Genomic DNA, 14777 nt, shown 5'->3' with positions numbered 1-14777 from the left:
CATTGGCGCCTGAGCCAGTTTTTAGAAAAGGTCCCCAATGCCTGAGGGCTTTTTGAGGTAAGAAAAATTGGTTGAAAACTCCTATGAAAAATTCAATATCTCAGCCTCTGGAATGCATAGGGACATGGGACAAATTGCATTTAAAAGGTAAAATCCTCTGCTTTCACGGGATTATGCTCATTCAGCATTAACACTAACACATATTCCTTTAAAAAATCATATCTCATAATCAAATGATAGAAAAAAGTTTCATGTGCTTTCAGGATAGTGCTTGATGCTGCTATTTATTATAGGCTATTATTAGGCTGCTATTGCTACTGTTACAATCAATAACCGACTATAACTAAATCATAATAATCATTATTAGGCCTATTATAATTATTAGGCAGTCATTTCTGCCATAAATCGGGGGACATTTGTCTGATACAGCCACTTGCTCTCCCACCAGCGAGTATGGCCGTTTTATTCCTCCAAACGTTATGCAAAGACCGATGAGCAATTTCATATCCTATTTTGAGACGGGGCTCCACTTTGAGCTGGATGTGTGGCCGCACGTCTATAATTCGCATGTCTACCGTTGTCTGCCTCACCAATAGGTTATCACCATATCCGAAAGTTCCTCAGTGAAAATATTCTGAAATATATCTAAAGGACGTGCTTCCTCAGATATTAGCACCTTCGCAAATTGCCCCGAGTATCGGAGTGAAGTTTTGGTAACGTCGGAATCTAGCTGGATTTGGATTTGGAAGCCACTCGCCCACCTCTTCATGCGGCCGCGGCAAATCACACTCCTGCTCTCTATCTAAAGGGTCTTCAATCATATTTCATTTCCTCGATTAAAATCTCTTCATTACCTTTCAACTGAACATCACGTTCGCTGTAACAGCGTGTCTTGGTATTTTTTTTACCTGTGCGAAATGGCTAAACAACCCACGTCTGCAGAAGTAAGCATGGTTGATTGCGTTTGACATTTTTGTCGACGAATCAAACTTTTTTTTTGCTACATGATCTTTCAAAAAATCGAGAACACCCACCTCTTGTGTATTTGAACAAAACATTGTGCATTGCATCTCTCATGCGTCTTGAAAATATTGACAAATCAATAATGTTGCGTTTTGCAACAACCGGCGTCAGGGCCAATGTTGCGTAACGCAACAACCGGCGTCAATGGGTTAAAGAGAGAGCAAGAATTAGAGAGAGAGCATGCGAGAGAGAGAGAAAGAGAGAGATCAGTCCTAGCCAACATGCTCCACCAGCAGCAGCAGCAGCAGCATGGCTAGTCATTAACCTGGAGAGCAGTCGGCCTGCACAGCACAGCAAGTGTCCTGCTGGGAAGACGGTGAGGCGTTTAGCTCTGAACTCTGACACGCCGCGCCAGATCCCTGCCTGTGCCAATCCACGCACCTCTTGCACACGTGACACACGACACACATTCTGTCTCTCTCTTGCGAGCACGCGCGCACACACGCGCGCACACACACACAGTCAATTTGTGATCCCGAGCTAATCACGTCTGTCAATCACACACATACACACCCACACCCACCCACACCCACACAGTCAATTTGTGATCCCGAGCTAATCACGTCTGACTGGGGCATCCCCTGCCCCCTTTGACTGGTGCAGCGTGTAGGGCAGTGATTGGGGATCAAGTCCCTGGCCATCTGGCCCCTAAGGCTTACACACACCCACAGCCGACAGACACAGACACACACCCACACACAGAGCCGAAACACAGTCACACACACACAAACACACACAGACACACCCACACATCCAACACACAAAGACACACCCGCACACTCCTCCACACCACAAGGTGGGAATCTCAGCTCATCCAAGGTATGGGATGTAACTGTGTTATTGTCCAACACATCAGTACTGCAGGGTTTCCCCTAGCACCTAACAGTTAAGGTGGACACCTTGACAACCAACACCTACCACCTTGACTAAGTCCCATGAGAACATCAAAGACTTTAGAAGGTGGAATTTCTACATTTACAATGTTTTGGCCATTTATTTTGTGAGGGTTTCATACCACATTTCATGGGTAAGCAGTTAGGGCGTCAGACTTGTAGCCCAAAGTTTGCTGGTTCGACTCCTGACCTGCCAGGTTGGTGGGAGGAGTAATTAACCAGTGCTCTCCCCCATCCTCCTCCATGACTAAGGCACCCTGCGCATGGTACCGTCCCAGTGCACTGCTCCCTTGGGGTGCCATAGGGGGCCCACCTTGACTACCAAATGTCCTGCGAGAAACACGGTTGTTGTTCATGTGTTATATACGTACAACAAAGTGCATTGGTAAACACTAAAAGTGTAGTTGTTGACACAAGCACAGCATACAATGCCAACTGGGGACGAGTTTCCTGTCCTAACTTATGCTCCATTGATACCTGACCAGTAGACTAATGGCCAAAAACACTTGCTCGAGATATGCAGGCTAGGTGACGAAGGCTTGACAAAGGTTGACAACACAACGTTAACAATCTCCTCAAATCCACAGAGGTCTGTTAAAGCAGCCCTTAAAGACACAATTGGCCAGCTCATACATGGTGACCTATGGTGAATTCACATTATCGAGGCAAAGGAGATGACAATCAGTAGCGCCACTTCAGGACTCGGCTGACACAGTGGGCCTTTGTGAGCTATACACAACAGAAAACAAACCTGAGAAAATTAGCCCACGGAAGTTAAACAGAAGAATGATAAACAGTAGCAGTGTTAGACTCTGCTTTAAGACTTGAATTAAAACAGAAAATATATTATAAAAAAAAGACTTTTATATATTTTTTAGAGGGAATGTCTGACCTGTGTATGGATGTGTGCGAGTTGTGTCCTTTGACCTGTGTGTGTGTGTGTGTGTGTGTGTGTGTGTGTGTGTGTGTGTGTGTGTGTGTGTGTGTGTGTGTGTGTGTGTGTGTGTGTGTGTGTGTGTGGCTGTCACCGTGGAAGGGAAGCAGAGGAGTATTATCTGCATTCCAGCAGCCTCACTCTCAACAGGAGAGAACATTCCAAAGGCCTCGAGCTCACAGCGTCAACACACGTACCATCATGTACCAGGACAGTGAGAGCAGGACGGAGGGAGGGAAGGAGAGGAGAGGGAGAGAGAGAGAGAGAGAGAGAAGGAGACGGCAAGAGAGAGAGAGAGACAGACAGAGAAAGAGAGAGAGAAGAGCCAGAATGAACGAGACTGACGCACCCATAAGAATAAAAATGAAAGGCACGTAACGGACAAAATCCAAGAACGAGATACAAATTCCAGACATAGCGAGGCAGGAGAAGTGGTCAGACCAAGGGAAGACGATGTGGTTGGTATCTGGAATTCCATCCAAACACAACAAAAGAACGCCTCAGGTAGCTCAGTACAGAGAGAAACAACACAACATGAGGCATGTGGGGGACTTGCAGCCCGAGGTAATGAGTGAAGCTAGCCAGGCCAGCAGGCAGCACTGGGGCGCAGTTCTCAAAATTACAGTTGCTAACTGCGTCAGCTACTTTGTTTTTTGCAAAGCAATTTCCCATTGCCAGCTATCCAAGTTGCTACCTGGGTAACAACTACGCTTTCGAGAAACACAACCCTGGCTGCCTCCTCCTGGCATGCTCCCCTACCTTGCAGATCGGCCAGAGAAACACACTCAGCTCAACGTCACTTCACTCCTGTTGCCTACCTTACTGTTGTGGAGCCCTGCCAGAGTACACTCCCTGTGGGTCATGGTTAATGTATAACCCACTCAGAGGCAATGGCCCTGTCAGGGCCAGTGGGAAAGGTTGCAGACAGGGTTGCCAGATGAGACTGGTGATTTCTAGCCCCAAAAATTCTCAAAACCCGCATGGAGGCACTAAATCCCACACAATTTGAACTAAATTCTATTAATTTCTATGGTCATGAATCAAATCTGCAGAAGACCTGCCCAATTGCCTTTTTTTACCCTTTTTACCTGCTGACGGTCATTCTAAGCAGCCCAATTGGGCGACATCCCAATCTGGCAACACTGGTTGCAGAGTGCTCAGCAAGAGAGTACCTTGTAGATTTAGACTGTGTGAAGTGAGATGGAGAAGGATAAGTGTCCACTGAAAACTCATGGCGTCACTACCTTTGTTAAGTGAATAACTGAACTGTCCGGGTTAATTTCACATTCATTAATTAAGCCGTAGTACTAAACCTGAAAGCAAATGTCAATGAAAATGTCCATTACAAAAAAAACTACGTCTAAACCCAGTTTGAATTAATGTTCAGATAAACTGGCCCTCTTGGGTTAGCTTGAATATACCGTGTCCATCATGCATTTCCTTCAGTGGCTGGCTCATTGAAATCATGAGCCAAGAAACCGAGCTGTGTTGGCATGCTATGCAATGTGGGCATGAATATTTATTGGGTGTGTGGTGCAGGGCACTCGTCTGGCCTCACATGCACCCGTAGCATAACCTGAGCTAGCTAACCGTAGTTTCAACATGAGCCTCAGGTCTATTGGAGAGCATGCCTATCCCCAACCCCTTCCCTACTGACTTACCTTGGGCTCTTTCCAACATCCTACTTCCCGTCCTCGACCTGGACTTTCCCTCATTCAACATCACTATTGCAGATGAGAAAATGACCTTTCAATACTGCTTTTGCAAGATATTGAGTTTAAACCTCTGTCGTCAATGATGTTTTATGACATCATCAGGAGGCCACAAGCTCTTGGGAAGGACGGGAGTTAGGATATTGGATCTTCATGCATGCTGTTATGCTTCAAATGCATGACACTCTTATCCAGGCTTTTAAGTACGATACAGCCCTTCTATGAAAGTGTTAAATCCTTGGGCCACTCAACTCAAGCCAGTAACGTCAACTGTGTTGTCACCTGGCCCGTTTTACCAGTGCCAATTTTTAATGGCCTGTCCTGGGGGGAAAAATCCCTGCATACTCATGAGAGCCACAAGCGGTTGATTAGGCCTACTTTGGGAATGTCCCTGCTTTCTGTGAGGTGGCACCCTTTAACAACATCAACCATGGACGAGAGTGCAAGAATGTGAAATCACTCCTTGCTTTCCCTTTTGGTTGAGAAATTAAAAGTGAAACGGTTTGACCTTGAGAGACCAACCCTTTTAACAATGAGGCCACAGTTGCATATAACAACAAACCCACGCAGTGAGAATGAGATCACTGGATAGCCTATGTACTCAAGGCACTGGTAGAGTCTCCTAATACCTGCTGCCCTAAATGTGAGGTCAGATGACAGCTTATACACTTGATGAGGGGGTTTATCCGAGGATGACCGCGAGCACGTGGTGAAATCACTGCCACGTTTATTCTTAGGACAGGATTATTGCAAGGGTTGCATATCAAGTGACTATACTTAATTCTGAAGTTTATATAGTTTACTCACTGTGCAATAACGGGTTTATTGGTCGTAAAACACAAGGCTATGTTTATAGACTTCAAGGCAGACCCTACAGCATTTTGGCTACCACTACTGTTACAGTAATCTCTTTAACAGTAAATCATTTGGCTGATTGTCCTGGAGTTAACGGCAGTGTGACCCTAAAAAAAAACACAGGTAACAATGCACTTTAATCAATTACTGTACAGTTTAATTCAAACTTGATAGCAAATGCATTAACCAGCGTGCCTAATCTTTATCTAACCTTTAACAACCTCAGACCAGCCAGCTTCCTCCTTTGCAAAAACTGAGTTAGTAAGCAACACAAGCTACTAGGGATGCAAACGATTAATCGACTAATCGACTTTAATCGATCAATGTGTTAATCGATTAAAAAACATTAATCGCAATTAATCGACAAGGTGAAATGGGCATTTGAAGAGTGTGTGTGAAGAGGGATGTGAATAGTGGGAATATTTAAATCACCTTTGGATTAAAGAATTGAAATAGAATGAATTGAAATGTGGTATATCATCTCAATTTTTATTGACATTTTTTAGATTTAGTAGGTTTTTTTCGAGAAACATTGAGATTTCGGGGGGAAAACGCCGCTTATCAATTAATCGTAAGTCGATCGATAAGGCTATCAACTAATGATTAATGAATTAATCGATAATTTGCATCCCTACAAGCTACTCACTTACGCAATATCTGATAGCCATAACATCATGCTTAAAAACTGGTAATGCTGCAGAACTAGTTAAGCATGACTTCTGCTCTCACCTGCATGTCTTTCTCACTGCATGCATAGTTCAACACCTATGCAAATCCTCCCCATAAAGCCCTCAATGAGATATGTCCTGTGTGTGTCAAGTCATCTGATTATGTCGATTTAATAACAACGCAAAAGTGCTATTGTTGTTACTAGGGAGGCAATTATTTAGGTTAAATCAAAAAAATAAAATTAATATTGAGATAAAATGCTAAATTTAAAAGGGGCTCTAGGTAGGATTACAAGTTTAATTAATCACTGTCTCGAGTCAGCCGATGCTTATTTGAGTCATCTATAAGTGAATGCCATGACTCTCGACCACTTTCACGGTCCGCTGTCAGAGAACCCCAAAAGCAACTTTTGACAGAGCGGTCCGCTACGAGTGTCTTGGGAAACCCTTCTCATACGAAAAATCGCTTTACATACCGTATTCAGATTTGTATCAACTGCTGACCTTACGTGATGAAAAACATTCTCACAGCGAGTTTATTTAAACAGCATTTTTTCATGACTTTGTAGATTTTGAGAGAGGCATGCCATGGCCACCGCTCAAACGATGTCATCCTACATTGTGCCACTTCAAATAAATGCCTATTTATATTCTGTAATCCAAAGGTGAGTGAAATGTCCGTACTCTTTACACTCTTCTTCACACACACTTCGTCATGCCCATTTCACCTGGGTCTCTCGCCTATCGAGTTAGTAATTAAATGCAATTAATTTTTTTAAATCGATTAACCGATTAATTGTTGACACCCTTAGTTGTTACCCATCTGTGATGTTGTAAGCTTACTGTGTGTGGCCGGTCTGTCTGTCTGTCTGTCTGTCCATGCTCAAGTTCCCATCCAAGGTCATTGTCAGTGCTCTGAGGTGCCAAATGGTAAGGCAACTGGGCTTCTTACCGGCCTGCAAGAGGCTGCTTTTGTTCCGAGAGCCTCCACCTCCGGTTTTACTTTCTGTCTGTAAAGGGTTTAGTTCCTGAAACTGCCAGTGCCACATCAGTTCGGAGAAATAAAGGAGCATCTTGAATAACAGGTGAAACACCATCAATTTTTAATAAGAAGTCCAGTACCTTACATTTTAACACTTGTGTGCTTTGGGTCATTTGCCTACTGTGTAATAAATAACCAACAAGGCACACCAACACTTCTTAAATTTGGGTAATTTCACGTGAAATCAGACACTTTGGGACCTGACCAACACCGATTTCAATCATACTTGCTGTGCCTGTTTAGTAGCAAGGTAGCACCCCAGAACTGCATTTTTGTGAATCTGACACCATAATTGAGGGAGAAACATACTAGGAAATGTTTACATATGAGGGTAGGACACTATGCATTCAGCCTTGAGTATATCAGTCAGTGTAAGTCACAAAAAGATGTCTGTGGTGTTATTTGAAAGCTCTTTTCTGGCTCTACAAATTAAGCTTACACAAATAGCATGGAATACAACAAACCTCAGAATATGAATTATGATCAATTGAAAAATTAAAAATGTAATATAAAAAAACATATTTTAAAATGGCCAGTTCCTTGTATAAACGTAGCCTGCAATGTCAAGAACAACACCTGAAATGCTGATGTTTGGTCCTTTATTCATTTCAAAGATAATGGGACATCACACAGATCACTTAGTAATAATATGGTAATCCCATAGTAATATCACGTGAAAGCATGTCTATCGGAATATGTGAAGGATGGAGATGGTCCATGAGGATGCAGGAAGGTCAGTTTCACCTCTCCAGTGCTCGGCATACATTCCTCAACACATGCTAGCCACTAGTTGACATCATATACAGCTACAACATACCCTTTGATGCTTGAACATTAAAAAAGTGAGCCTATTATTTCAACCCTGCCTTCTCTGAATACTGAAAATGGTCTAGCTTCCACTGTGTCCATTGACAATGGGCAGAAGCTGTGTAGTTTTTGAGTACCTGGAACTGGGACCAACGAAGGTGCAGGGCCCACCGGGAAAATGCCCGTTATGCCAAATGGCCAGTCAAGTCCTGTCCCTGACACTACTCCATCACTCCTTCATAACAACCAATTTCAACCTTTATGTCCCATTATCTCTGAAATGAATAAAGAACCAAACACATCCCATTTTCAGGTGTTGTTTATGACCTTACAGGCTATGTTTAGGCACTGGTAGACCAACGACCAATTTCAACCTTTATGTCCCATTATCTCTGAAATGAATAAAGACCCAAACACATCCCATTTTCAGGTGTTGTTTATGACCTTACAGGCTATGTTTAGACAAGAAACCGGCCATTTAAGTGGCCAGTTTAAGTTTTTTTATATTCAAATTTTAATATTTCAATGTATCGTAATTCATATTCTGAATGTTGCTGTATTCCATGCTCTTTGTGTAATTTCTAGCCAGAAAAGAGCTTTCAAACAACACCTCAGACATCTCTTTGTATGATTGAAATCGGTGTCGGTCGGGTCCCAAAGTGTCTGATTTCACGTGAAATGACCCATTTTAGACACATTATGAAACATGCAGACCTTTAGTTTTGGGGGCCTTCAAATGGTCCATCACCTCCACCACCTTATATGAGTGAGTCTTTCACGGTAGAACTTCAACATGAAATGTGTGCGAGGACAGACAGACAGATTAGCGTTCAAGCCAAAACCAGACTCATCTTCTGTTCTTAAGTCTGCAAAATATTCCTGTTACAACATTACAGTACAAGTTTCCCTTTGCTGCCCATTCAATCGCTCTTCTCTGGCAGACTGTTTCAAATGGGTGAGTGACAAACCCCCTTCTTCCCTGAAAGTCTTCAAAATCTCAGATGACATTACAGCTTTCCACAAACATCCATGGAAAAGAACAACCACCTACATTCACCACAGAGTACCAAAAAACCTGAGCACACTGATGTGAGTGAGTGACTGAGTGCCCTTTCTACATTCCACAGCTGAGGAGGTCCCAACCAAGCCAGCCATGACCGAGTGGAGCTGCAAAAGAGCAGGATCTATGCCCTGCTGTGGCTAACCGGTAGGGCACTCGTCTGCATTGCGGCCGACCAGGGTTCGATTCCCGGCCCAGGTCATATGCCGACCCCTCTCTTTCCCCATTTGCTTCCTGTCCACCTCTAAAACTGTCCAGTCAAATACAGTCATAAAAGACCACCAAAAAAATCTTTAAAAAAAGGGAAAAAGGACAAAGCAAGATCTTAGCCATCCCCTGCACTGAGCCACTGCTCTCTGCTCTGCTCTTTCGTGGGTCTGAGCACCGAGCTCGTGCTCTGGGGTCAAAACAAGCTCAGAGTGTAGTGGACCTCCTGTGAGCTCACTGGAGCCAGTAATTAGAGTTTGCAGCCACTGAGTTCAGCCGGCATTAGCCATTTGATTGAGTCAGGCCCTGACAGTAATAAAGGCATGAGGGAGTCTTGGGTGCCCGGGGGACACAGAACAGAACGCTTTAATGTTCCCGACCACAAGGGACATGGAAAGGACAAGGCTGGAGAAAAAGCCGGTCTAGACATGAGAAGGCCCAAGGCGGTGCTCACATACAAGTACATAAAAATACTGGCAATATTTTGTACATGAGACAGGGATGATGTACTCAGCAGAGAAGGAAGTAAACTATGTATAGAAAGTAAATAAACTGCTCCTTGTCCGTTTATTGTAGTCGACTTACAAGGAAGCTCCAAAATAAATTAAAGAGTTTTGTTGCAAAAGGACGTGAATGCCATTTTTTGACTTTTGCATTTTATTATTGGAAATGACTGTTCAGATGTCCTTAACTTACATCTACTGTGAATTTTTGCCATTCAAATGCGTTGAAAAAAAATATTTTTAAACTTATATAGAATATGCTTTGCAATGCAACGCAATGTCAATACAAAAATATCAATATCCCAAAAATGCTCCAAACGTCATTTTGCAACGAAGCTCTTCAAATGACAAGCACAGTAACTGTGAGCACACATGCATACGAAAGGACTAGATAGAAGGATCCATGCTGTGCAGGCAGCTGCAGTGGACGTGAGTGTGTTCAGGTTGGACTGAGTGATATAAAACAGAAGAGGCTTGATGAGTGAACACACAGGTAAATGGGTGAGGAAGAGAGGCCAAGAGATAGCGATAAAGACATGAAAGATAAAAAAAGGAGTTCCTGAATGGTAAAGGAGTTTATGTGCACAGTGAAGATAACGCATGGCAGAAACTTTGTGGGACACAGACTACAGGACAGGTCTACAAAATCAGGTCAGCAAGACAAAACAAACAGAAGCAAAATTCAAGTTGAAATTCAAAGATACACAAAGGCAGTACGGTACCACATGGAGTGTGTTGCTAAAGAAAAAGTGTAATACGCAAATCTCCTATGTCAAAGGGCAGGGGGATCACTCAGAGGGGGGAAGTGCCTTGCCCTGTAATATTTTTATGGCCTTGGCTCTTCCTATTCCTTGGGGTCATCCTGATAGGCTGACCCAATCAGTCAGTGGCAGATACTGGCTGACAGCCAATCCAAAGCAAGCCTACAATCTCCGGTACACTACACTAGGGCTGCTCGATATTGGAAAAAATCAATATCACGATATTTTCTGCAAATATTGATATCACAATATTTTAAGCGATATATACGAAATTCCCAACCCCCGCCACTATTATCGTAGTGGAGTAGCACGCATAATGGCTTTCTAGTTTCTAGTGCTTTCTAGTAGCACAATGTCTAGTAAGTCTGCGTGAATGTAGACTTGGGGAGAGCGCGAGACTCGAGAGGCGTCTATTTTTCTCGACATTGAGCTAGTTCTGATGTACCACCCCTGCGTTTTGCTTAATCCCTTGGCTGCCATACTGCACCTTAGCGTTGCAAATGACAAATGACAAAATATCACGATATATGAATTTTGATATTGATATCACGATATATGATGAATATTGATATCGCGATATAAATACGATATATTGCACAGCCCTACACTACACTACTACAGATGTTTCCAGTTTGTGACGGCCTAGATTCGAGCTGCATTTTGAAAGACAGAGAGAGCGAGAGAGAGAGAGAGAGAGATTTGTTGTTGGAGAGTGTGTTTGTTGGTGTGTGTGTGTGTGTGGGGGGGGGTAGTTAATAGTTGATTTCTGTATGTTTTAGTTCAAATTGCACACTGGTGAATTTAGATCTTCTGTGAAACACCTGAAACTGCCAACAGGTATGTTGGAAATGATCCAGTGGGTCGCTGTCAGTCAGAAAATAAAACTATTATAACTGAACTGAAAGGTTCATGAAACGTCATAAACACATTGCTGCAAATTTGTGTGCGGTTCAATTTTTCATGGCAACTTAACAAAAGCTGACCGTGACTATTGACCAACACCAGCTAGCTACGTCCTCTCTTGGGCCAACTTAAACTGCTTACATGATAGCTTACAGTCTGACAGTATGGTTAAGTTATACACCACTACTACTGGTCTGCTGTTGTTCCATCAGGCTTTGGATTTAAGCGAGCGACTGCCTTGAGCTGACTGTGTGTGTGCTGAATGGGCATTAGCAGAGTTGACCTCTGCAATAGGCTTGCCGTTACCACAGGACTGGACTGGCTGATGTGATGCGGCACAGGAAGTGGCTCTCCTGGACGGCTCGTGGCCAAAACACTACAGGATTTGCATGTGGAAATTTACAAGACCTTTGCATTTACAAAACTTCCCTGACACTTAATGATCCATAAATCAAAAGGAAATTACTAAACACTTTTTTAATCCAAGGTGCCACTGCCAAGAAGGTACTTGGATTCATATTGTGTGCATTAAGTTATGTGCATAAATGATGCACAGCTGCACATTTTTCTGATTGTAATTGGCTCATCTCATCTACGACACAGACATATCTTCTGCCTCTCCCTCACTGTCTCTCTCACAAGGAAGTGGCCCTTCCCATATTTTTCCAAAGGGAGCCCGACTGTCCGAACAGGTCTGACAGGGATAGGACAGGACAAGAGCAAACATGACGGAGGAGGAGGAGGAGGACACATGATTCCATGGGCAGACCGAATTAGAATGTTCATGATGCAGTGAGTTCTGTCGCTGAAAGAGGAGACTAGGAAGGATGAGTCAGGGATGAGAGAGAGAGAGAGAGAGAGAGAGAGAGAGAGAGAGAGAGAGAGAGAGAGAGAGAGAGAGAGAGAGAGAGAGAGAGAGAGAGAGAAGCTGCATGCCAAATGAAATGACACAGGCAGCATCAGGGGCCCCAGTCTGACTCAGCACCGGTCGCAGCTCTCTCATGACAGAAAGCCTCTGCAATCATCACAATAAAAACCGCAGAGGCTTTACAGAACACAACACTATTACCACGACCTGTGTGGCCATGCTGAATCAACCACTCGCAACACACACAGTGCAAGCTTCCTTTGCAAACAATCCAAGTCATTGAGAGAGTCAGGTGTATTACAGTAAGTGCAACCTTCCAGAGGAGGACAGGAGATCTTTTAAGTGGTAGCCTGGGATACCAGCACAGCAGAACAGACACCTTATCTTGACAAAGCACAACAAGCTGACCAGGAACACGATATAAGCATGAGAACTGGACAGTATCAAGCCACTCTCTAAATAGGGATAACACCAGAATATGTAAACACTGATAACTACCAGTGTGCCATGTTTGAGGTTTTAGCTCACCCCTCAAACGAACCAGCCCATATTGTTCCGATATAAAACTGCAACTGAAACAGACCAGTTGCAGAAAAGACAAGATAATTCCCCGACAACTTTGTGGCATATTTTCAACGGTGATCGGGTCATCCCAACAAAACGCCCACAACATTAAAAGTCCTCGTTCGTCATCAGATTAATGCGTACCTGTCTCGACATGATAAAAACGAAACAAATAACTATGTGCAATGGGTGTGTATGTGTGGTTGAAATGTCACAACTTCCCATTCTCCATTTAGCGAGCTGCTGGTGGTGCAATTATTGCATCGGTTCTTCATTGTATTATTCTCACCACAGTGATAGTAAATCATAAACAAAAACAATGCATTCACGAGAACGTAATAATTAATGATCTTTCGAGTACAGGTTAACGGTGATGTTTACCTAACGACATTTGCTAAGGATCAATGTATCATTTGTTTGAGAAAACTGCATATCGTCCAATTGGGTTGAATTGACGATTGTAATTGTCCCATATCAAACAAAGTTTTGAAGTGAAGTGAATATTTTAAAACAGCCTCAAAACAACAATATATTTAGGATACATTACGCAAAGCGTTAAAACATCGACCATGCTAACGGAGTAGTGACTGATAATAACATGAGCTTTACAATGCCGTCCAATCCTAATCAGAGCAACAAGTTGCAGCTAACAAGCCAGGAGGCTAGCGTTGGCTAGCTGATTAGCCATTTTAAACAACAGAACTGGGAAAGCTACGCCCTGTTTCATTGCGGCTATTTCTATGGAATAAAGGACTGCGTACAGCACTTGTATCAATAACTGTAATGTCATGCCACCTAAAAAACTTTTGCTTATGTTGACCCTTTGACGGCGATAAATTTAAATCCCAGACTAGGCCCTTAGAGACTTCGTTGGCTAACTATGCTAGCACAGTTTTTCCTGCCTGGCAAGCTAGTTATTTCTGCGAACCCAACTCACAACCCAACTAACAACGTTTTTGCTGGTACAACATACCTGTTGCGCAGAACAAACATAGTACAAAACCAATAAGTCAACAGCAGAAGCTATAAAAACTTAAGTGTTATGGTACCTGTCCCTTGAAATTACTCGTGCGCTAGGAGTCCAAGACGCACCTGCGGTCAGTTGGAAAACACATTGGTACTTTGTTTCCTATGGGGAGCTGCATGCATACATTTCACAAGCTGTGGGCGCCAATGCTACAGCTAGACAACTAGAACTAGAACTACAACAGAGAAATACACAGCTCTACAGCGCCTCCACTGCCATGCATGCGAGTGGTGTAGCCCTGTGTTATTGAACTGTAATAGAGGCAAATCAGCAACTCTGGTAGACATAAGAGTAATGCATTGCATTTTACATGCACATGGAATGTGTGGCTTAAGATTGTTTTTGTCTTTGCCAATGTGCCTCAGTTACAATTGGTCCATGTAGTATGTGTGCACATTTTTAGGCTATATGCAGAATTGTCGTGGGGAGCGTTCATTTACACTCTTGTTCAACAGTTGAAACTGGTGTAAGGTGCAAAATGCACTCAGTCTGACTTTGCATCTCATTTACAGTGATTGCTTGTAGATGTTCTGATATTATACAGTAGGGTGGAGTTAGGTCAAAAGTCATCCTAAATGTTGATGTGTAACTTGTGAGAAGGACACATGGTAGACACACACCATGTCTGCATGCGGAATGAATATTTTATTTATAACCAGCTTATAAAAATAAAATACAAAATAATTTCAAAAGAAACCAAAACAGGAAACAAAACAAAACCAACAAAAAACACTGTACAGGATAGTCATATGATACAAATAAAACGAATAAGACAAATAAGTACAGTTATGTACAATGTAATCCGCTCCCTTTTTACACATCCTTCCTTTCACTGGCTGTACATAAGTTTTGCTGCATGACAGAGCATGGACATTACAACTGAGTATAGCACTCAATCATGTCTTTAAAAAGTTCATTCATCCATTCTTTTAGGTAAGCGGTGAACGTAA

At 43.0% G+C, this 14777-nt stretch overlaps 1 protein-coding gene across 1 annotated transcript in view; it reads right to left on the bottom strand.

Moving 5' to 3' along the window:
* LOC134435551 (protein PALS1-like) overlaps positions 1-3094 on the bottom strand; it is a 29693-nt gene extending 26599 nt beyond the window's left edge. Inside the window, exon 1 of the mRNA XM_063184604.1 lies at positions 2945-3094. The gene's annotated coding sequence lies outside the window, so the exon portion shown is untranslated. The remainder of the gene's footprint in view (positions 1-2944) is intronic.
* Between the last annotated feature and the right edge of the window lie 11683 nt (positions 3095-14777).

The sequence above is a fragment of the Engraulis encrasicolus genome, chromosome 19 (assembly GCF_034702125.1).
Source record: "Engraulis encrasicolus isolate BLACKSEA-1 chromosome 19, IST_EnEncr_1.0, whole genome shotgun sequence".
In the NCBI taxonomy this organism is placed as follows: domain Eukaryota; kingdom Metazoa; phylum Chordata; class Actinopteri; order Clupeiformes; family Engraulidae; genus Engraulis; species Engraulis encrasicolus.
Note: the sequence above shows the minus strand (reverse complement) of the source record. Positions and strands in the feature narration are given on the sequence as shown.